General features: G+C 42.1%; 24 non-coding genes across 24 annotated transcripts; 9 read left to right on the forward strand and 15 right to left on the reverse strand.

Moving 5' to 3' along the window:
* Positions 1-1270: 1270 nt before the first annotated feature.
* trnas-gcu (transfer RNA serine (anticodon GCU)) lies at positions 1271-1352 on the reverse strand. The gene has a single exon. It is a non-coding gene; the product is annotated as a tRNA-Ser (tRNA).
* Positions 1353-2060: 708 nt separating this feature from the next.
* Positions 2061-2132, forward strand: trnag-ucc (transfer RNA glycine (anticodon UCC)). The gene has a single exon. It is a non-coding gene; the product is annotated as a tRNA-Gly (tRNA).
* Positions 2133-2757: 625 nt separating this feature from the next.
* Positions 2758-2829, reverse strand: trnaq-uug (transfer RNA glutamine (anticodon UUG)). Its single transcript has one exon. It is a non-coding gene; the product is annotated as a tRNA-Gln (tRNA).
* Positions 2830-3397: 568 nt separating this feature from the next.
* trnas-gcu (transfer RNA serine (anticodon GCU)) lies at positions 3398-3479 on the reverse strand. Its single transcript has one exon. It is a non-coding gene; the product is annotated as a tRNA-Ser (tRNA).
* A 705-nt stretch (positions 3480-4184) lies between these two features.
* trnag-ucc (transfer RNA glycine (anticodon UCC)) lies at positions 4185-4256 on the forward strand. Its single transcript has one exon. It is a non-coding gene; the product is annotated as a tRNA-Gly (tRNA).
* A 1273-nt stretch (positions 4257-5529) lies between these two features.
* trnas-acu (transfer RNA serine (anticodon ACU)) lies at positions 5530-5611 on the reverse strand. The gene has a single exon. It is a non-coding gene; the product is annotated as a tRNA-Ser (tRNA).
* A 708-nt stretch (positions 5612-6319) lies between these two features.
* Positions 6320-6391, forward strand: trnag-ucc (transfer RNA glycine (anticodon UCC)). Its single transcript has one exon. It is a non-coding gene; the product is annotated as a tRNA-Gly (tRNA).
* Positions 6392-7664: 1273 nt separating this feature from the next.
* On the reverse strand, positions 7665-7746 carry trnas-gcu (transfer RNA serine (anticodon GCU)). Its single transcript has one exon. It is a non-coding gene; the product is annotated as a tRNA-Ser (tRNA).
* A 708-nt stretch (positions 7747-8454) lies between these two features.
* Positions 8455-8526, forward strand: trnag-ucc (transfer RNA glycine (anticodon UCC)). Its single transcript has one exon. It is a non-coding gene; the product is annotated as a tRNA-Gly (tRNA).
* A 624-nt stretch (positions 8527-9150) lies between these two features.
* Positions 9151-9222, reverse strand: trnaq-uug (transfer RNA glutamine (anticodon UUG)). Its single transcript has one exon. It is a non-coding gene; the product is annotated as a tRNA-Gln (tRNA).
* Positions 9223-9798: 576 nt separating this feature from the next.
* Positions 9799-9880, reverse strand: trnas-gcu (transfer RNA serine (anticodon GCU)). The gene has a single exon. It is a non-coding gene; the product is annotated as a tRNA-Ser (tRNA).
* A 708-nt stretch (positions 9881-10588) lies between these two features.
* trnag-ucc (transfer RNA glycine (anticodon UCC)) lies at positions 10589-10660 on the forward strand. Its single transcript has one exon. It is a non-coding gene; the product is annotated as a tRNA-Gly (tRNA).
* A 625-nt stretch (positions 10661-11285) lies between these two features.
* trnaq-uug (transfer RNA glutamine (anticodon UUG)) lies at positions 11286-11357 on the reverse strand. The gene has a single exon. It is a non-coding gene; the product is annotated as a tRNA-Gln (tRNA).
* Positions 11358-11933: 576 nt separating this feature from the next.
* Positions 11934-12015, reverse strand: trnas-gcu (transfer RNA serine (anticodon GCU)). Its single transcript has one exon. It is a non-coding gene; the product is annotated as a tRNA-Ser (tRNA).
* Positions 12016-12723: 708 nt separating this feature from the next.
* On the forward strand, positions 12724-12795 carry trnag-ucc (transfer RNA glycine (anticodon UCC)). The gene has a single exon. It is a non-coding gene; the product is annotated as a tRNA-Gly (tRNA).
* A 625-nt stretch (positions 12796-13420) lies between these two features.
* Positions 13421-13492, reverse strand: trnaq-uug (transfer RNA glutamine (anticodon UUG)). Its single transcript has one exon. It is a non-coding gene; the product is annotated as a tRNA-Gln (tRNA).
* A 576-nt stretch (positions 13493-14068) lies between these two features.
* Positions 14069-14150, reverse strand: trnas-gcu (transfer RNA serine (anticodon GCU)). The gene has a single exon. It is a non-coding gene; the product is annotated as a tRNA-Ser (tRNA).
* A 708-nt stretch (positions 14151-14858) lies between these two features.
* trnag-ucc (transfer RNA glycine (anticodon UCC)) lies at positions 14859-14930 on the forward strand. Its single transcript has one exon. It is a non-coding gene; the product is annotated as a tRNA-Gly (tRNA).
* Positions 14931-15555: 625 nt separating this feature from the next.
* trnaq-uug (transfer RNA glutamine (anticodon UUG)) lies at positions 15556-15627 on the reverse strand. Its single transcript has one exon. It is a non-coding gene; the product is annotated as a tRNA-Gln (tRNA).
* Positions 15628-16203: 576 nt separating this feature from the next.
* On the reverse strand, positions 16204-16285 carry trnas-gcu (transfer RNA serine (anticodon GCU)). Its single transcript has one exon. It is a non-coding gene; the product is annotated as a tRNA-Ser (tRNA).
* A 708-nt stretch (positions 16286-16993) lies between these two features.
* trnag-ucc (transfer RNA glycine (anticodon UCC)) lies at positions 16994-17065 on the forward strand. Its single transcript has one exon. It is a non-coding gene; the product is annotated as a tRNA-Gly (tRNA).
* A 625-nt stretch (positions 17066-17690) lies between these two features.
* On the reverse strand, positions 17691-17762 carry trnaq-uug (transfer RNA glutamine (anticodon UUG)). The gene has a single exon. It is a non-coding gene; the product is annotated as a tRNA-Gln (tRNA).
* A 576-nt stretch (positions 17763-18338) lies between these two features.
* Positions 18339-18420, reverse strand: trnas-gcu (transfer RNA serine (anticodon GCU)). The gene has a single exon. It is a non-coding gene; the product is annotated as a tRNA-Ser (tRNA).
* Positions 18421-19128: 708 nt separating this feature from the next.
* Positions 19129-19200, forward strand: trnag-ucc (transfer RNA glycine (anticodon UCC)). The gene has a single exon. It is a non-coding gene; the product is annotated as a tRNA-Gly (tRNA).
* Positions 19201-19744: the final 544 nt, after the last annotated feature.

Genomic DNA, 19744 nt, shown 5'->3' on the forward strand with positions numbered 1-19744 from the left:
GGATCTCTTCCATTTTACATCAGTCATGTTGTGGCAAAGTTCACTTTCAATTCAAAACAATCCATGTTTAGTGAAACCGAAGACCTCAGAGTGCTAGCAGTTACAAAATCTATCCTCGTGACAAGCGGCAGTACTGTTAAAGAGTTAGAGCCATGGAACCACTGTTCTAATGTCACTGCAGCAACTGTCCGAAGTTGAAAGTTTTCCCCAAACCAAGCCTTGTGGGAATATATCTTGGACATATTTTCTAACGTGGGTATGGTGAAGAAAGTTTCCAGTATCCATGTGACAAACAACATATTGTGTTTTTACTCCAATCTTATCCCTGGGAGTTTGTTTGTCAATCTACACAACCGAGCTATACCCGTTAATGTGAGTATGATGTGAAAAACACAACAAGACTGAAAATATGATCACTGGATTGAATCGACCAGCAATGTCCTCTAGTGGAAAGCGATCGCATACGATGAATGAGATACATTTCTATTCAACATGTCCAGATACGTACCTAGGTTAAACAAGAACATCCAACGGACTACACAGCATTTTGACAAGCTCAGTACCTCTTAGTTGTTTTGTGTTCCCCAGAATTGCAGGCTATTGCTGTAAATTAAAGCTGCAAAGGTTCCACCGAGACTTGACCTCAGATTACTGGATTCAATGTCCAGAGTGCTGACCATTACACCAAGGAAACGTATCGACGCTTAACTGTCGAGTGACATTTCTGGCAGTAACTTTGAAACTTTTACTGAAAGCTCCAAGAAGACTGAAACTACGATAGAAGTGAAAAGTAATTTCCTCGTGCGGAAAGTGACCTTCGCGACATCTCATAACAGCTCAGCCCATTTTCTATTTAACGTGCAGATACATACCTAGGGTTAACGAAAATGTGACAAGGACTCCACACTATTTAACGAGCGCAGTATTTGGAACTTGCTTAAAGCTCTCCATAACAGAGACTAATACTGTAATTGAAAGCTGCAAAGATCCCACCGACACTTGAACTCGGATCAACGGATTCAAAGTCCAGAATGCTGACCATTACACCATGGAACCATGTAGACACTCAACTGTCGAGTGAAAGCTCTGGCAGAAACTTTTGAGTAAACAAGAAAACATATCAAAACTGAGGTCATGAAAATATTCCATTCAGGGACTGAATAAAATTTGACTCATCGGGTAAGAACGTGGGTTGCAATATCCACCATAAAGCCTGCTACAATGATTGCGCATAGAAAGTTCTTCCTTAGGTCATAGACAAAGACTGCAGCGACAAGGATGGGATTCGAACCCACGCGCGCAGAACACAATGCATTAGCAGTGCATCACCTTAACCACTCGGCCACCTTGTCTTAGCAATCAGGGTTTTTGCCACATTCTCACCACCTAACTCTTACCAAGCTGACATCAAGTATTGTTGATGGCCTACATCACAGTACAAAAAGTATTTTGCTCACTGCCAAACAATGAGACTCATCACATTTTCTTGACTTTGATAAAAGTGATTTTATCTTCTTACTTCATGAACTTCTTCTAGTCCACTGCCCCATTAATCTCTCTTGCACTGCAAAAATTTGCACTAGGGGCTTTATTGAGCATACAGCAGCAAAAGGCATCCCACGTAGAGCTCAACTTTCAATGGACTCTTTTGGGACTGACGAACACTTGTAATTAATATAAGGTGTTATTTCAATTTGAAACCATCCTTTATGTGGACAAAACTGAAGACCTCAGCAAAATAAGACAGCGGGCAGTTACAAAATCGATTCTCGTGATACACAGCTGTCCTGTTATGACTTGGGGCCATGGAATCAGTGTTCTAATATCAATGTGACTGTGACTTAAAGCTGCAAAGGTCCACCAAAACTTCAACTCAGGTCACTCGATTCAAAGTCCAGACTGTTGATCGTTACACCATGGATCCAAATAATAGCGTGTGTCGATTGGAAGCTCTGACATGGATTTATGAGTAGATCGGAACCCCTACTGAGGAGAGTTCAACACGCAGCAACGTTAGTGTTCATGGCGTGTGCAAATTTCCAAAGAGCCTCCCTTGTGTTGCATTGGTGGTATAGTGGTGAGCATAGCTGCCTTCCAAGCAGTTGACCCGGGTTCGATTCCCGGCCAATGCAGAGGGATCTCTTCCATTTTACATCAGTCATGTTGTGGCAAAGTTCACTTTCAATTCAAAACAATCCATGTTTAGTGAAACCGAAGACCTCAGAGTGCTAGCAGTTACAAAATCTATCCTCGTGACAAGCGGCAGTACTGTTAAAGAGTTAGATCCATGGAACCACTGTTCTAATGTCACTGCAGCAACTGTCCGAAGTTGAAAGTTTTCCCCAAACCAAGCCTTGTGGGAATATGTCTTGGACATATTTTCTAACGTGGGTATGGTGAAGAAAGTTTCCAGTATCCATGTGACAAACAACATATTGTGTTTTTACTCCAATCTTATCCCTGGGAGTTTGTTTGTCAATCTACACAACCGAGCTATACCCGTTAATGTGAGTATGATGTGAAAAACACAACAAGACTGAAAATATGATCACTGGATTGAATCGACCAGCAATGTCCTCTAGTGGAAAGCGATCGCATACGATGAATGAGATACATTTCTATTCAACATGTCCAGATACGTACCTAGGTTAAACAAGAACATCCAACGGACTACACAGCATTTTGACAAGCTCAGTACCTCTTAGTTGTTTTGTGTTCCCCAGAATTGCAGGCTATTGCTGTAAATTAAAGCTGCAAAGGTTCCACCGAGACTTGAACTCGGATTACTGGATTCAAAGTCCAGAGTGCTGACCATTACACCATGGAACCGTATCGAGGCTTCACTGTCGAGTGAAATTTCTGGCAGTAACTTTGAAACTTTTACTGAAAGCTCCAAGAAGACTGAAACTACGATAGAAGTGAAAAGTAATTTCCTCGTGCGGAAAGTGACCTTCGCGACATGTCATAACAGCTGAGCACATTTTCTATTTAACGTGCAGATACATACCTAGGGTTAACGAAAACGTCACAAGGACTCCACACTATGTAACGAGCGCAGTATTTGGAACTTGCTTAAAGCTCTCCATAACAGACACTAATACTGTAATTGAAAGCTGCAAAGATCCCACCGACACTTGAACTCGGATCAACGGATTCAAAGTCCAGAATGCTGACCATTACACCATGTAGACACCCCACTGTCGAGTGAAAGTTCTGGCAGAAACTTTTGAGTAGACAAGAAAACATCTCAAAACTGAGGTCATGAAAATATTCCATTCAGGGACTGAAAGAAATTTGACTCATCGGGTAAGAACGTGGGTTGCAATATCCACCATAAAGCCTCCTACAATGATTGCGCATAGAAAGTTCTTCCTTAGGTCATAGAGAAAGCCTGTAGCGACAAGGATGGGATTCGAACCCACGCGTGCAGAACACAATGCATTAGCAGTGCATCGCCTTGGCCACTCGGCCACCTTGTCTTAGCAATCAAAGTTTTTGCCACATTCTCACCACCTAACTCTTACCAAGCTGACAAGTATTGTTGATGGCTTACATCACAGTACAAAAAGTATTTTGCTCACTGCCAAACAATGAGACTCATCACATTTTCTTGACTTTGATAAAAGTGATTTTATCTTCTTACTTCATGAACTTCTTCTAGTCCACTGCCCCATTAATCTCTCTTGCACTGCAAAAACTTTCACAAGGGGCTTTATTGAGCATAGAGCAGCAAAAGGCATCCCACGTAGAGCTCAACTTTCAATGGACTCTTTTGGGACTGACGAACACTTGTAATTAATATAAGGTGTTATTTCAATTTCAAACCATCCTTTATGTGGACAAAACTGAAGACCTCAGCAAAATAAGACAGCGGGCAGTTACAAAATCGATTCTCGTGATACACAGCTGTCCTGTTATGACTTGGGGCCATGGAATCAGTGTTCTAATATCAATGTGACTGTGACTTAAAGCTGCAAAGGTCCACCAAAACTTCAACTCAGGTCACTCGATTCAAAGTCCAGACTGTTGATCGTTACACCATGGATCCAAATAATAGCGTGTGTCGATTGGAAGCTCTGACATGGACCTATGAGTAGATCGGAACCCCTACTGAGGAGAGTTCAACACGCAGCAACGTTAGTGTTCATGGCGTGTGCGAATTTCCAAAGAGCCTCCCTTGTGTTGCATTGGTGGTATAGTGGTGAGCATAGCTGCCCTCCAAGCAGTTGACACGGGTTCGATTCCCGGCCAATGCAGAGGGATCTCTTCCATTTTACATCAGTCATGTTGTGGCAAAGTTCACTTTCAATTCAAAACAATCCATGTTTAGTGAAACCGAAGACCTCAGAGTGCTAGCAGTTACAAAATCTATCCTCGTGACAAGCGGCAGTACTGTTAAAGAGTTAGAGCCATGGAACCACTGTTCTAATGTCACTGCAGCAACTGTCCGAAGTTGAAAGTTTTCCCCAAACCAAGCCTTGTGGGAATATGTCTTGGACATATTTTCTAACGTGGGTATGGTGAAGAAAGTTTCCAGTATCCATGTGACAAACAACATATTGTGTTTTTACTCCAATCTTATCCCTGGGAGTTTGTTTGTCAATCTACACAACCGAGCTATACCCGTTAATGTGAGTATGATGTGAAAAACACAACAAGACTGAAAATATGATCACTGGATTGAATCGACCAGCAATGTCCTCTAGTGGAAAGCGATCGCATACGATGAATGAGATAAGTTTCTATTCAACATGTCCAGATACGTACCTAGGTTAAACAAGAACATCCAACGGACTACACAGCATTTTGACAAGCTCAGTACCTCTTAGTTGTTTTGTGTTCCCCAGAATTGCAGGCTATTGCTGTAAATTAAAGCTGCAAAGGTTCCACCGAGACTTGACCTCAGATTACTGGATTCAATGTCCAGAGTGCTGACCATTACACCAAGGAAACGTATCGACGCTTAACTGTCGAGTGACATTTCTGGCAGTAACTTTGAAACTTTTACTGAAAGCTCCAAGAAGACTGAAACTACGATAGAAGTGAAAAGTAATTTCCTCGTGCGGAAAGTGACCTTCGCGACATCTCATAACAGCTGAGCCCATTTTCTATTTAACGTGCAGATACATACCTAGGGTTAACGAAAATGTGACAAGGACTCCACACTATTTAACGAGCGCAGTATTTGGAACTTGCTTAAAGCTCTCCATAACAGAGACTAATACTGTAATTGAAAGCTGCAAAGATCCCACCGACACTTGAACTCGGATCAACGGATTCAAAGTCCAGAATGCTGACCATTACACCATGGAACCATGTAGACACGCCACTGTCGAGTGAAAGTTCTGGCAGAAACTTTTGAGTAGACAAGAAAACATCTCAAAACTGAGGTCATGAAAATATTCCATTCAGGGACTGAATGAAATTTGACTCATCGGGTAAGAACGTGGGTTGCAATATCCACCATAAAGCCTGCTACAATGATTGCGCATAGAAAGTTCTTCCTTATGTCATAGACAAAGACTGTAGCGACAAGGATGGGATTCGAACCCACGCGCGCAGAACACAATGCATTAGTAGTGCATCACCTTAACCACTCGGCCACCTTGTCTTAGCAATCAAGGTTTTTGCCACATTCTCACCACCTAACTCTTACCAAGCTGACATCAAGTATTGTTGATGGCCTACATCACAGTACAAAAAGTATTTTGCTCACTGCCAAACAATGAGACTCATCACATTTTCTTGACTTTGATAAAAGTGATTTTATCTTCTTACTTCATGAACTTCTTCTAGTCCACTGCCCCATTAATCTCTCTTGCACTGCAAAAATTTGCACAAGGGGCTTTATTGAGCATACAGCAGCAAAAGGCATCCCACGTAGAGCTCAACTTTCAATGGACTCTTTTGGGACTGACGAACACTTGTAATTAATATAAGGTGTTATTTCAATTTCAAACCATCCTTTATGTGGACAAAACTGAAGACCTCAGCAAAATAAGACAGCGGGCAGTTACAAAATCGATTCTCGTGATACACAGCTGTCCTGTTATGACTTGGGGCCATGGAATCAGTGTTCTAATATCAATGTGACTGTGACTTAAAGCTGCAAAGGTCCACCAAAACTTCAACTCAGGTCACTCGATTCAAAGTCCAGACTGTTGATCGTTACACCATGGATCCAAATAAAAGCGTGTGTCGATTGGAAGCTCTGACATGGACTTATGAGTAGATCGGAACCCCTACTGAGGAGAGTTCAACACGCAGCAACGTTAGTGTTCATGGCGTGTGCAAATTTCCAAAGAGTCTCCCTTGTGTTGCATTGGTGGTATAGTGGTGAGCATAGCTGCCTTCCAAGCAGTTGACCCGGGTTCGATTCCCGGCCAATGCAGAGGGATCTCTTCCATTTTACATCAGTCATGTTGTGGCAAAGTTCACTTTCAATTCAAAACAATCCATGTTTAGTGAAACCGAAGACCTCAGAGTGCTAGCAGTTACAAAATCTATCCTCGTGACAAGCGGCAGTACTGTTTAAGAGTTAGATCCATGGAACCACTGTTCTAATGTCACTGCAGCAACTGTCCGAAGTTGAAAGTTTTCCCCAAACCAAGCCTTGTGGGAATATGTCTTGGACATATTTTCTAACGTGGGTATGGTGAAGAAAGTTTCCAGTATCCATGTGACAAACAACATATTGTGTTTTTACTCCAATCTTATCCCTGGGAGTTTGTTTGTCAATCTACACAACCGAGCTATACCCGTTAATGTGAGTATGATGTGAAAAACACAACAAGACTGAAAATATGATCACTGGATTGAATCGACCAGCAATGTCCTCTAGTGGAAAGCGATCGCATACGATGAATGAGATACATTTCTATTCAACATGTCCAGATACGTACCTAGGTTAAACAAGAACATCCAACGGACTACACAGCATTTTGACAAGCTCAGTACCTCTTAGTTGTTTTATGTTCCCCAGAATTGCAGGCTATTGCTGTAAATTAAAGCTGCAAAGGTTCCACCGAGACTTGACCTCGGATTACTGGATTCAAAGTCCAGAGTGCTGACCATTACACCAAGGAAACGTATCGACGCTTAACTGTCGAGTGACATTCCTGGCAGTAACTTTGAAACTTTTACTGAAAGCTCCAAGAAGACTGAAACTACGATAGAAGTGAAAAGTAATTTCCTCGTGCGGAAAGTGACCTTCGCGACATCTCATAACAGCTGAGCCCATTTTCTATTTAACGTGCAGATACATACCTAGGGTTAACGAAAATGAGACAAGGACTCCACACTATTTAACGAGCGCAGTATTTGGAACTTGCTTAAAGCTCTCCATAACAGAGACTAATACTGTAATTGAAAGCTGCAAAGATCCCACCGACACTTGAACTCGGATCAACGGATTCAAAGTCCAGAATGCTGACCATTACACCATGGAACCATGTAGACACACCACTGTCGAGTGAAAGTTCTGGCAGAAACTTTTGAGTAGACAAGAAAACATCTCAAAACTGAGGTCATGAAAATATTCCATTCAGGGACTGAATGAAATTTGACTCATCGGGTAAGAACGTGGGTTGCAATATCCACCATAAAGCCTGCTACAATGATTGCGCATAGAAAGTTCTTCCTTAGGTCATAGAGAAAGCCTGTAGCGACAAGGATGGGATTCGAACCCACGCGTGCAGAACACAACGCATTAGCAGTGCATCGCCTTAACCACTCGGCCACCTTGTCTTAGCAATCAGGGTTTTTGCCACATTCTCACATCCTAACTCTTACCAAGCTGAAATCAAGTATTGTTGATGGCTTACATCACAGTACAAAAAGTATTTTGCTCACTGCCAAACAATGAGACTCATCACATTTTCTTGACTTTGATAAAAGTGATTTTATCTTCTTACTTCATGAACTTCTTCTAGTCCACTGCCCCATTAATCTCTCTTGCACTGCAAAATCTTGCACAAGGGGCTTTATTGAGCATACAGCAGCAAAAGGCATCCCACGTAGAGCTCAACTTTCAATGGACTCTTTTGGGACTGACGAACACTTGTAATTATTATAAGGTGTTATTTCAATTTCAAACCATCCTTTATGTGGACAAAACTGAAGACCTCAGCAAAATAAGACAGCGGGCAGTTACAAAATCGATTCTCGTGATACACAGCTGTCCTGTTATGACTTGGGGCCATGGAATCAGTGTTCTAATATCAATGTGACTGTGACTTAAAGCTGCAAAGGTCCACCAAAACTTCAACTCAGGTCACTCGATTCAAAGTCCAGACTGTTGATCGTTACACCATGGATCCAAATAATAGCGTGTGTCGATTGGAAGCTCTGACATGGACCTATGAGTAGATCGGAACCCCTACTGAGGAGAGTTCAACACGCAGCAACGTTAGTGTTCATGGCGTGTGCAAATTTCCAAAGAACCTCCCTTGTGTTGCATTGGTGGTATAGTGGTGAGCATAGCTGCCCTCCAAGCAGTTGACCCGGGTTCGATTCCCGGCCAATGCAGAGGGATCTCTTCCATTTTACATCAGTCATGTTGTGGCAAAGTTCACTTTCAATTCAAAACAATCCATGTTTAGTGAAACCGAAGACCTCAGAGTGCTAGCAGTTACAAAATCTATCCTCGTGACAAGCGGCAGTACTGTTAAAGAGTTAGAGCCATGGAACCACTGTTCTAATGTCACTGCAGCAACTGTCCGAAGTTGAAAGTTTTCCCCAAACCAAGCCTTGTGGGAATATGTCTTGGACATATTTTCTAACGTGGGTATGGTGAAGAAAGTTTCCAGTATCCATGTGACAAACAACATATTGTGTTTTTACTCCAATCTTATCCCTGGGAGTTTGTTTGTCAATCTACACAACCGAGCTATACCCGTTAATGTGAGTATGATGTAAAAACACAACAAGACTGAAAATGTGATCACTGGATTGAATCGACCAGCAATGTCCTCTAGTGGAAAGCGATCGCATACGATGAATGAGATACATTTCTATTCAACATGTCCAGATACGTACCTAGGTTAAACAAGAACATCCAACGGACTACACAGCATTTTGACAAGCTCAGTACCTCTTAGTTGTTTTGTGTTCCCCAGAGTTGCAGGCTATTGCTGTAAATTAAAGCTGCAAAGGTTCCACCGAGACTTGAACTCGGATTACTGGATTCAAAGTCCAGAGTGCTGACCATTACACCATGGAACCGAATCAACGCTTCGCTGTCGAGTAAAATTTCTGGCAGTAACTTTGAAACTTTTACTGAAAGCTCCAAGAAGACTGAAACTACGATAGAAGTGAAAAGTAATTTCCTCGTGCGGAAAGTGACCTTCGCGACATGTCATAACAGCTGAGCAAATTTTCTATTTCACGTGCAGATACATACCTAGGGTTAAAGAAAAAGTCACAAGGACTCCACACTATTTAACGAGCGCAGTATTTGGAACTTGCTTAAAGCTCTCCATAACAGAGACTAATACTGTAATTGAAAGCTGCAAAGCTCCCACCGAGACTTGAACTTTGATCAACGGATTCAAAGTCCAGAATGCTGACCATTACACCGTGGAACCATGTAGACACGCCACTGTCGAGTGAAAGTTCTGGCAGAAACTTTTGAGTAGACAAGAAAACATCTCAAAACTGAGGTCATGAAAATATTCCATTCAGGGACTGAATAAAATTTGACTCATCGGGTAAGAACGTGGGTTGCAATATCCACCATAAAGCCTGCTACAATGATTGCGCATAGAAAGTTCTTCCTTAGGTCATAGACAAAGACTGCAGCGACAAGTATGGGATTCGAACCCACGCGCGCAGAACACAATGCATTAGCAGTGCATCACCTTAACCACTCGGCCACCTTGTCTTAGCAATCAGGGTTTTTGCCACATTCTCACCACCTAACTCTTACCAAGCTGACATCACGTATTGTTGATGGCCTACATCACAGTACAAAAAGTATTTTGCTCACTGCCAAACAATGAGACTCATCACATTTTCTTGACTTTGATAAAAGTGATTTTATCTTCTTACTTCATGAACTTCTTCTAGTCCACTGCCCCATTAATCTCTCTTGCACTGCAAAAATTTGCACAAGGGGCTTTATTGAGCATACAGCAGCAAAAGGCATCCCACGTAGAGCTCAACTTTCAATGGACTCTTTTGGGACTGACGAACACTTGTAATTAATATAAGGTGTTATTTCAATTTCAAACCATCCTTTATGTGGACAAAACTGAAGACCTCAGCAAAATAAGACAGCGGGCAGTTACAAAATCGATTCTCGTGATACACAGCTGTCCTGTTATGACTTGGGGCCATGGAATCAGTGTTCTAATATCAATGTGACTGTGACTTAAAGCTGCAAAGGTCCACCAAAACTTCAACTCAGGTCACTCGATTCAAAGTCCAGACTGTTGATCGTTACACCATGGATCCAAATAATAGCGTGTGTCGATTGGAAGCTCTGACATGGACTTCTGAGTAGATCGGAACCCCTACTGAGGAGAGTTCAACACGCAGCAACGTTAGTGTTCATGGCGTGTGCAAATTTCCAAAGAGCCTCCCTTGTGTTGCATTGGTGGTATAGTGGTGAGCATAGCTGCCTTCCAAGCAGTTGACCCGGGTTCGATTCCCGGCCAATGCAGAGGGATCTCTTCCATTTTACATCAGTCATGTTGTGGCAAAGTTCACTTTCAATTCAAAACAATCCATGTTTAGTGAAACCGAAGACCTCAGAGTGCTAGCAGTTACAAAATCTATCCTCGTGACAAGCGGCAGTACTGTTAAAGAGTTAGAGCCATGGAACCACTGTTCTAATGTCATTGCAGCAACTGTCCGAAGTTGAAAGTTTTCCCCAAACCAAGCCTTGTGGGAATATGTCTTGGACATATTTTCTAACGTGGGTATGGTGAAGAAAGTTTCCAGTATCCATGTGACAAACAACATATTGTGTTTTTACTCCAATCTTATCCCTGGGAGTTTGTTTGTCAATCTACACAACCGAGCTATACCCGTTAATGTGAGTATGATGTGAAAAACACAACAAGACTGAAAATATGATCACTGGATTGAATCGACCAGCAATGTCCTCTAGTGGAAAGCGATCGCATACGATGAATGAGATACATTTCTATTCAACATGTCCAGATACGTACCTAGGTTAAACAAGAACATCCAACGGACTACACAGCATTTTGACAAGCTCAGTACCTCTTAGTTGTTTTGTGTTCCCCAGAATTGCAGGCTATTGCTGTAAATTAAAACTGCAAAGGTTCCACCGAGACTTGAACTCGGATTACTGGATTCAAAGTCCAGAGTGCTGACCATTACACCATGGAACCGTATCGAGGCTTCACTGTCGAGTGAAATTTCTGGCAGTAACTTTGAAACTTTTACTGAAAGCTCCAAGAAGACTGAAACTACGATAGAAGTGAAAAGTAATTTCCTCGTGCGGAAAGTGACCTTCGCGACATGTCATAACAGCTGAGCACATTTTCTATTTAACGTGCAGATACATACCTAGGGTTAACGAAAACGTCACAAGGACTCCACACTATTTAACGAGCGCAGTATTTGGAACTTGCTTAAAGCTCTCCATAACAGACACTAATACTGTAATTGAAAGCTGCAAAGATCCCACCGACACTTGAACTCGGATCAACGGATTCAAAGTCCAGAATGCTGACCATTACACCATGGAACCATGTAGACACCCCACTGTCGAGTGAAAGTTCTGGCAGAAACTTTTGAGTAGACAAGAAAACATCTCAAAACTGAGGTCATGAAAATATTCCATTCAGGGACTGAATGAAATTTGACTCATCGGGTAAGAACGTGGGTTGCAATATCCACCATAAAGCCTGCTACAATGATTGCGCATAGAAAGTTCTTCCTTAGGTCATAGAGAAAGCCTGTAGCGACAAGGATGGGATTCGAACCCACGCGTGCAGAACACAATGCATTAGCAGTGCATCACCTTAACCACTCGGCCACCTTGTCTTAGCAATCAGGGTTTTTGCCACATTCTCACCACCTAACTCTTACCAAGCTGACATCACGTATTGTTGATGGCCTACATCACAGTACAAAAAGTATTTTGCTCACTGCCAAACAATGAGACTCATCACATTTTCTTGACTTTGATAAAAGTGATTTTATCTTCTTACTTCATGAACTTCTTCTAGTCCACTGCCCCATTAATCTCTCTTGCACTGCAAAAATTTGCACAAGGGGCTTTATTGAGCATACAGCAGCAAAAGGCATCCCACGTAGAGCTCAACTTTCAATGGACTCTTTTGGGACTGACGAACACTTGTAATTAATATAAGGTGTTATTTCAATTTCAAACCATCCTTTATGTGGACAAAACTGAAGACCTCAGCAAAATAAGACAGCGGGCAGTTACAAAATCGATTCTCGTGATACACAGCTGTCCTGTTATGACTTGGGGCCATGGAATCAGTGTTCTAATATCAATGTGACTGTGACTTAAAGCTGCAAAGGTCCACCAAAACTTCAACTCAGGTCACTCGATTCAAAGTCCAGACTGTTGATCGTTACACCATGGATCCAAATAATAGCGTGTGTCGATTGGAAGCTCTGACATGGACTTCTGAGTAGATCGGAACCCCTACTGAGGAGAGTTCAACACGCAGCAACGTTAGTGTTCATGGCGTGTGCAAATTTCCAAAGAGCCTCCCTTGTGTTGCATTGGTGGTATAGTGGTGAGCATAGCTGCCTTCCAAGCAGTTGACCCGGGTTCGATTCCCGGCCAATGCAGAGGGATCTCTTCCATTTTACATCAGTCATGTTGTGGCAAAGTTCACTTTCAATTCAAAACAATCCATGTTTAGTGAAACCGAAGACCTCAGAGTGCTAGCAGTTACAAAATCTATCCTCGTGACAAGCGGCAGTACTGTTAAAGAGTTAGAGCCATGGAACCACTGTTCTAATGTCATTGCAGCAACTGTCCGAAGTTGAAAGTTTTCCCCAAACCAAGCCTTGTGGGAATATGTCTTGGACATATTTTCTAACGTGGGTATGGTGAAGAAAGTTTCCAGTATCCATGTGACAAACAACATATTGTGTTTTTACTCCAATCTTATCCCTGGGAGTTTGTTTGTCAATCTACACAACCGAGCTATACCCGTTAATGTGAGTATGATGTGAAAAACACAACAAGACTGAAAATATGATCACTGGATTGAATCGACCAGCAATGTCCTCTAGTGGAAAGCGATCGCATACGATGAATGAGATACATTTCTATTCAACATGTCCAGATACGTACCTAGGTTAAACAAGAACATCCAACGGACTACACAGCATTTTGACAAGCTCAGTACCTCTTAGTTGTTTTGTGTTCCCCAGAATTGCAGGCTATTGCTGTAAATTAAAACTGCAAAGGTTCCACCGAGACTTGAACTCGGATTACTGGATTCAAAGTCCAGAGTGCTGACCATTACACCATGGAACCGTATCGAGGCTTCACTGTCGAGTGAAATTTCTGGCAGTAACTTTGAAACTTTTACTGAAAGCTCCAAGAAGACTGAAACTACGATAGAAGTGAAAAGTAATTTCCTCGTGCGGAAAGTGACCTTCGCGACATGTCATAACAGCTGAGCACATTTTCTATTTAACGTGCAGATACATACCTAGGGTTAACGAAAACGTCACAAGGACTCCACACTATTTAACGAGCGCAGTATTTGGAACTTGCTTAAAGCTCTCCATAACAGACACTAATACTGTAATTGAAAGCTGCAAAGATCCCACCGACACTTGAACTCGGATCAACGGATTCAAAGTCCAGAATGCTGACCATTACACCATGGAACCATGTAGACACCCCACTGTCGAGTGAAAGTTCTGGCAGAAACTTTTGAGTAGACAAGAAAACATCTCAAAACTGAGGTCATGAAAATATTCCATTCAGGGACTGAATGAAATTTGACTCATCGGGTAAGAACGTGGGTTGCAATATCCACCATAAAGCCTGCTACAATGATTGCGCATAGAAAGTTCTTCCTTAGGTCATAGAGAAAGCCTGTAGCGACAAGGATGGGATTCGAACCCACGCGTGCAGAACACAATGCATTAGCAGTGCATCACCTTAACCACTCGGCCACCTTGTCTTAGCAATCAGGGTTTTTGCCACATTCTCACCACCTAACTCTTACCAAGCTGACATCAAGTATTGTTGATGGCCTACATCACAGTACAAAAAGTATTTTGCTCACTGCCAAACAATGAGACTCATCACATTTTCTTGACTTTGATAAAAGTGATTTTATCTTCTTACTTCATGAACTTCTTCTAGTCCACTGCCCCATTAATCTCTCTTGCACTGCAAAAATGTGCACTAGGGGCTTTATTGAGCATACAGCAGCAAAAGGCATCCCACGTAGAGCTCAACTTTCAATGGACTCTTTTGGGACTGACGAACACTTGTAATTAATATAAGGTGTTATTTCAATTTCAAACCATCCTTTATGTGGACAAAACTGAAGACCTCAGCAAAATAAGACAGCGGGCAGTTACAAAATCGATTCTCGTGATACACAGCTGTCCTGTTATGACTTGGGGCCATGGAATCAGTGTTCTAATATCAATGTGACTGTGACTTAAAGCTGCAAAGGTCCACCAAAACTTCAACTCAGGTCACTCGATTCAAAGTCCAGACTGTTGCTCGTTACACCATGGATCCAAATAATAGCGTGTGTCGATTGCAAGCTCTGACATGGACTTATGAGTAGATCGGAACCCTTACTGAGGAGAGTTCAACACGCAGCAACGTTAGTGTTCATGGCGTGTGCAAATTTCCAAAGAGCCTCCCTTGTGTTGCATTGGTGGTATAGTGGTGAGCATAGCTGCCTTCCAAGCAGTTGACCCGGGTTCGATTCCCGGCCAATGCAGAGGGATCTCTTCCATTTTACATCAGTCATGTTGTGGCAAAGTTCACTTTCAATTCAAAACAATCCATGTTTAGTGAAACCGAAGACCTCAGAGTGCTAGCAGTTACAAAATCTATCCTCGTGACAAGCGGCAGTACTGTTAAAGAGTTAGATCCATGGAACCACTGTTCTAATGTCACTGCAGCAACTGTCCGAAGTTGAAAGTTTTCCCCAAACCAAGCCTTGTGGGAATATGTCTTGGACATATTTTCTAACGTGGGTATGGTGAAGAAAGTTTCCAGTATCCATGTGACAAACAACATATTGTGTTTTTACTCCAATCTTATCCCTGGGAGTTTGTTTGTCAATCTACACAACCGAGCTATACCCGTTAATGTGAGTATGATGTGAAAAACACAACAAGACTGAAAATATGATCACTGGATTGAATCAACCTGCAATGTCCTCTAGTGGAAAGCGATCGCATATGATGAATGACATACATTTCTATTCAACATGTCCAGATACGTACCTAGGTTAAACAAGAACATCCGATGGACAACACAGCATTTTGACAAGCTCAACACCTCCTAGTTGTTTTGTGTTCCCCAGAATTGCAGGCTATTGCTGTAAATTAAAGCTGAAAAGGTTCCACCGAGATTTGAACTCGGATTACTGGATTCAAAGTCCAGAGTGCTGACCATTACACCATGTAACCGTATCAACGCTTCACTGTCGAGTGAAATTTCTGGCAGTAACTTTGAAACTTTTACTAAAAGCTCCAAGAAGACTGAAACTACGATAGAAGTGAAAAGTAATTTCCTCGTGCGGAAAGTTACCTTCGCGACATCTCATAACAGCTGAGCCCATTTTCTATTTCACGTGCAGATACATACCTAGGGTTAACGAAAACGTCACAAGGACTCCACACTATTTAACGAGCGCAGTATTTGGAACTTGCTTAAAGCTCCCCATAACAGAAACTAATACTGTAATTGAAAGCTGCAAAGATCCCACCGAGACTTGAACTTTGATCAACGGATTCAAAGTCCAGAATGCTGACCATTACACCATGGAACCATGTAGACACCCCACTGTCGAGTGAAAGTTCTGGCAGAAACTTTTGAGTAGACAAGAAAACATCTCAAAACTGAGGTCATGAAAATATTCCATTCAGGGACTGAATGAAATTTGACTCATCGGGTAAGAACGTGGGTTGCAATATCCATCATAAATCCTGCTACAATGATTGCGCATAGAAAGTTCTTCCTTAGGTCATAGAGAAAGCCTGTAGCGACAAGGATGGGATTCGAACCCACGCGTGCAGAACACAACGCATTAGCAGTGCATCGCCTTAACCACTCGGCCACCTTGTCTTAGCAATCAGGGTTTTTGCCACATTCTCACATCCTAACTCTTACCAAGCTGACATCAAGTATTGTTGATGGCTTACATCACAGTACAAAAAGTATTTTGCTCACTGCCAAACAATGAGACTCATCACATTTTCTTGACTTTGATAAAAGTGATTTTATCTTCTTACTTCATGAACTTCTTCTAGTCCACTGCCCCATTAATCTCTCTTGCACTGCAAAAATTTGCACAAGGGGCTTTATTGAGCATACAGCAGCAAAAGGCATCCCACGTAGAGCTCAACTTTCAATGGACTCTTTTGGGACTGACGAACACTTGTAATTATTATAAGGTGTTATTTCAATTTCAAACCATCCTTTATGTGGACAAAACTGAAGACCTCAGCAAAATAAGACAGCGGGCAGTTACAAAATCGATTCTCGTGATACACAGCTGTCCTGTTATGACTTGGGGCCATGGAATCAGTGTTCTAATATCAATGTGACTGTGACTTAAAGCTGCAAAGGTCCACCAAAACTTCAACTCAGGTCACTCGATTCAAAGTCCAGACTGTTGATCGTTACACCATGGATCCAAATAATAGCGTGTGTCGATTGGAAGCTCTGACATGGACCTATGAGTAGATCGGAACCCCTACTGAGGAGAGTTCAACACGCAGCAACGTTAGTGTTCATGGCGTGTGCAAAATTCCAAAGAGCCTCCCTTGTGTTGCATTGGTGGTATAGTGGTGAGCATAGCTGCCTTCCAAGCAGTTGACCCGGGTTCGATTCCCGGCCAATGCAGAGGGATCGCTTCCATTTTACATCAGTCATGTTGTGGCAAAGTTCACTTTCAATTCAAAACAATCCATGTTTAGTGAAACCGAAGACCTCAGAGTGCTAGCAGTTACAAAATCTATCCTCGTGACAAGCGGCAGTACTGTTAAAGAGTTAGATCCATGGAACCACTGTTCTAATGTCACTGCAGCAACTGTCCGAAGTTGAAAGTTTTCCCCAAACCAAGCCTTGTGGGAATATGTCTTGGACATATTTTCTAACGTGGGTATGGTGAAGAAAGTTTCCAGTATCCATGTGACAAACAACATATTGTGTTTTTACTCCAATCTTATCCCTGGGAGTTTGTTTGTCAATCTACACAACCGAGCTATACCCGTTAATGTGAGTATGATGTGAAAAACACAACAAGACTGAAAATATGATCACTGGATTGAATCAACCTGCAATGTCCTTTAGTGGAAAGCGATCGCATATGATGAATGACATACATTTCTATTCAACATGTCCAGATACGTACCTAGGTTAAACAAGAACATCCGATGGACTAAACAGCATTTTGACAAGCTCAACACCTCCTAGTTGTTTTGTGTTCCCCAGAATTGCAGGCTATTGCTGTAAATTAAAGCTGAAAAGGTTCCACCGAGATTTGAACTCGGATTACTGGATTCAAAGTCCAGAGTGCTGACCATTACACCATGTAACCGTATCAACGCTTCACTGTCGAGTGAAATTTCTGGCAGTAACTTTGAAACTTTTACTAAAAGCTCCAAGAAGACTGAAACTACGATAGAAGTGAAAAGTAATTTCCTCGTGCGGAAAGTTACCTTCGCGACATCTCATAACAGCTGAGCCCATTTTCTATTTCACGTGCAGATACATACCTAGGGTTAACGAAAACGTCACAAGGACTCCACACTATTTAACGAGCGCAGTATTTGGAACTTGCTTAAAGCTCCCCATAACAGAAACTAATACTGTAATTGAAAGCTGCAAAGATCCCACCGACACTTGAACTTTGATCAACGGATTCAAAGTCCAGAATGATGACCATTACACCATGGAACCATGTAGACACACCACTGTCGAGTGAAAGTTCTGGCAGAAACTTTTGAGTAGACAAGAAAACATCTCAAAACTGAGGTCATGAAAATATTCCATTCAGGGACTGAATGAAATTTGACTCATCGGGTAAGAACGTGGGTTGCAATATCCATCATAAATCCTGCTACAATGATTGCGCATAGAAAGTTCTTCCTTAGGTCATAGAGAAAGCCTGTAGCGACAAGGATGGGATTCGAACCCACGCGTGCAGAACACAACGCATTAGCAGTGCATCGCCTTAACCACTCGGCCACCTTGTCTTAGCAATCAGGGTTTTTGCCACATTCTCACATCCTAACTCTTACCAAGCTGACATCAAGTATTGTTGATGGCTTACATCACAGTACAAAAAGTATTTTGCTCACTGCCAAACAATGAGACTCATCACATTTTCTTGACTTTGATAAAAGTGATTTTATCTTCTTACTTCATGAACTTCTTCTAGTCCACTGCCCCATTAATCTCTCTTGCACTGCAAAAATTTGCACAAGGGGCTTTATTGAGCATACAGCAGCAAAAGGCATCCCACGTAGAGCTCAACTTTCAATGGACTCTTTTGGGACTGACGAACACTTGTAATTATTATAAGGTGTTATTTCAATTTCAAACCATCCTTTATGTGGACAAAACTGAAGACCTCAGCAAAATAAGACAGCGGGCAGTTACAAAATCGATTCTCGTGATACACAGCTGTCCTGTTATGACTTGGGGCCATGGAATCAGTGTTCTAATATCAATGTGACTGTGACTTAAAGCTGCAAAGGTCCACCAAAACTTCAACTCAGGTCACTCGATTCAAAGTCCAGACTGTTGATCGTTACACCATGGATCCAAATAATAGCGTGTGTCGATTGGAAGCTCTGACATGGACCTATGAGTAGATCGGAACCCCTACTGAGGAGAGTTCAACACGCAGCAACGTTAGTGTTCATGGCGTGTGCAAAATTCCAAAGAGCCTCCCTTGTGTTGCATTGGTGGTATAGTGGTGAGCATAGCTGCCCTCCAATTAGTTGACCCGGGTTCGATTCCCGGCCAATGCAGAGGGAACTCTTCCATTTTACATCAGTCATGTTGTGGCAAAGTTCACTTTCAATTCAAAACAATCCATGTTTAGTGAAACCGAAGACCTCAGAGTGCTAGCAGTTACAAAATCTATCCTCGTGACAAGCGGCAGTACTGTTAAAGAGTTAGAGCCATGGAACCACTGTTCTAATGTCACTGCAGCAACTGTCCGAAGTTGAAAGTTTTCCCCAAACCAAGCCTTGTGGGAATATGTCTTGGACATATTTTCTAACGTGGTTATGGTGAAGAAAGTTTCCAGTATCCATGTGACAAACAACATATTGTGTTTTTACTCCAATCTTATCCCTGGGAGTTTGTTTGTCAATCTACACAACCGAGCTATACCCGTTAATGTGAGTATGATGTGAAAAACACAACAAGACTGAAAATATGATCACTGGATTGAATCGACCAGCAATGTCCTCTAGTGGAAAGCGATCGCATACGATGAATGAGATAAGTTTCTATTCAACATGTCCAGATACGTACCTAGGTTAAACAAGAACATCCAACGGACTACAC

This window comes from Lampris incognitus, chromosome 2 (genome assembly GCF_029633865.1).
Source record: "Lampris incognitus isolate fLamInc1 chromosome 2, fLamInc1.hap2, whole genome shotgun sequence".
Classification (NCBI taxonomy): domain Eukaryota; kingdom Metazoa; phylum Chordata; class Actinopteri; order Lampriformes; family Lampridae; genus Lampris; species Lampris incognitus.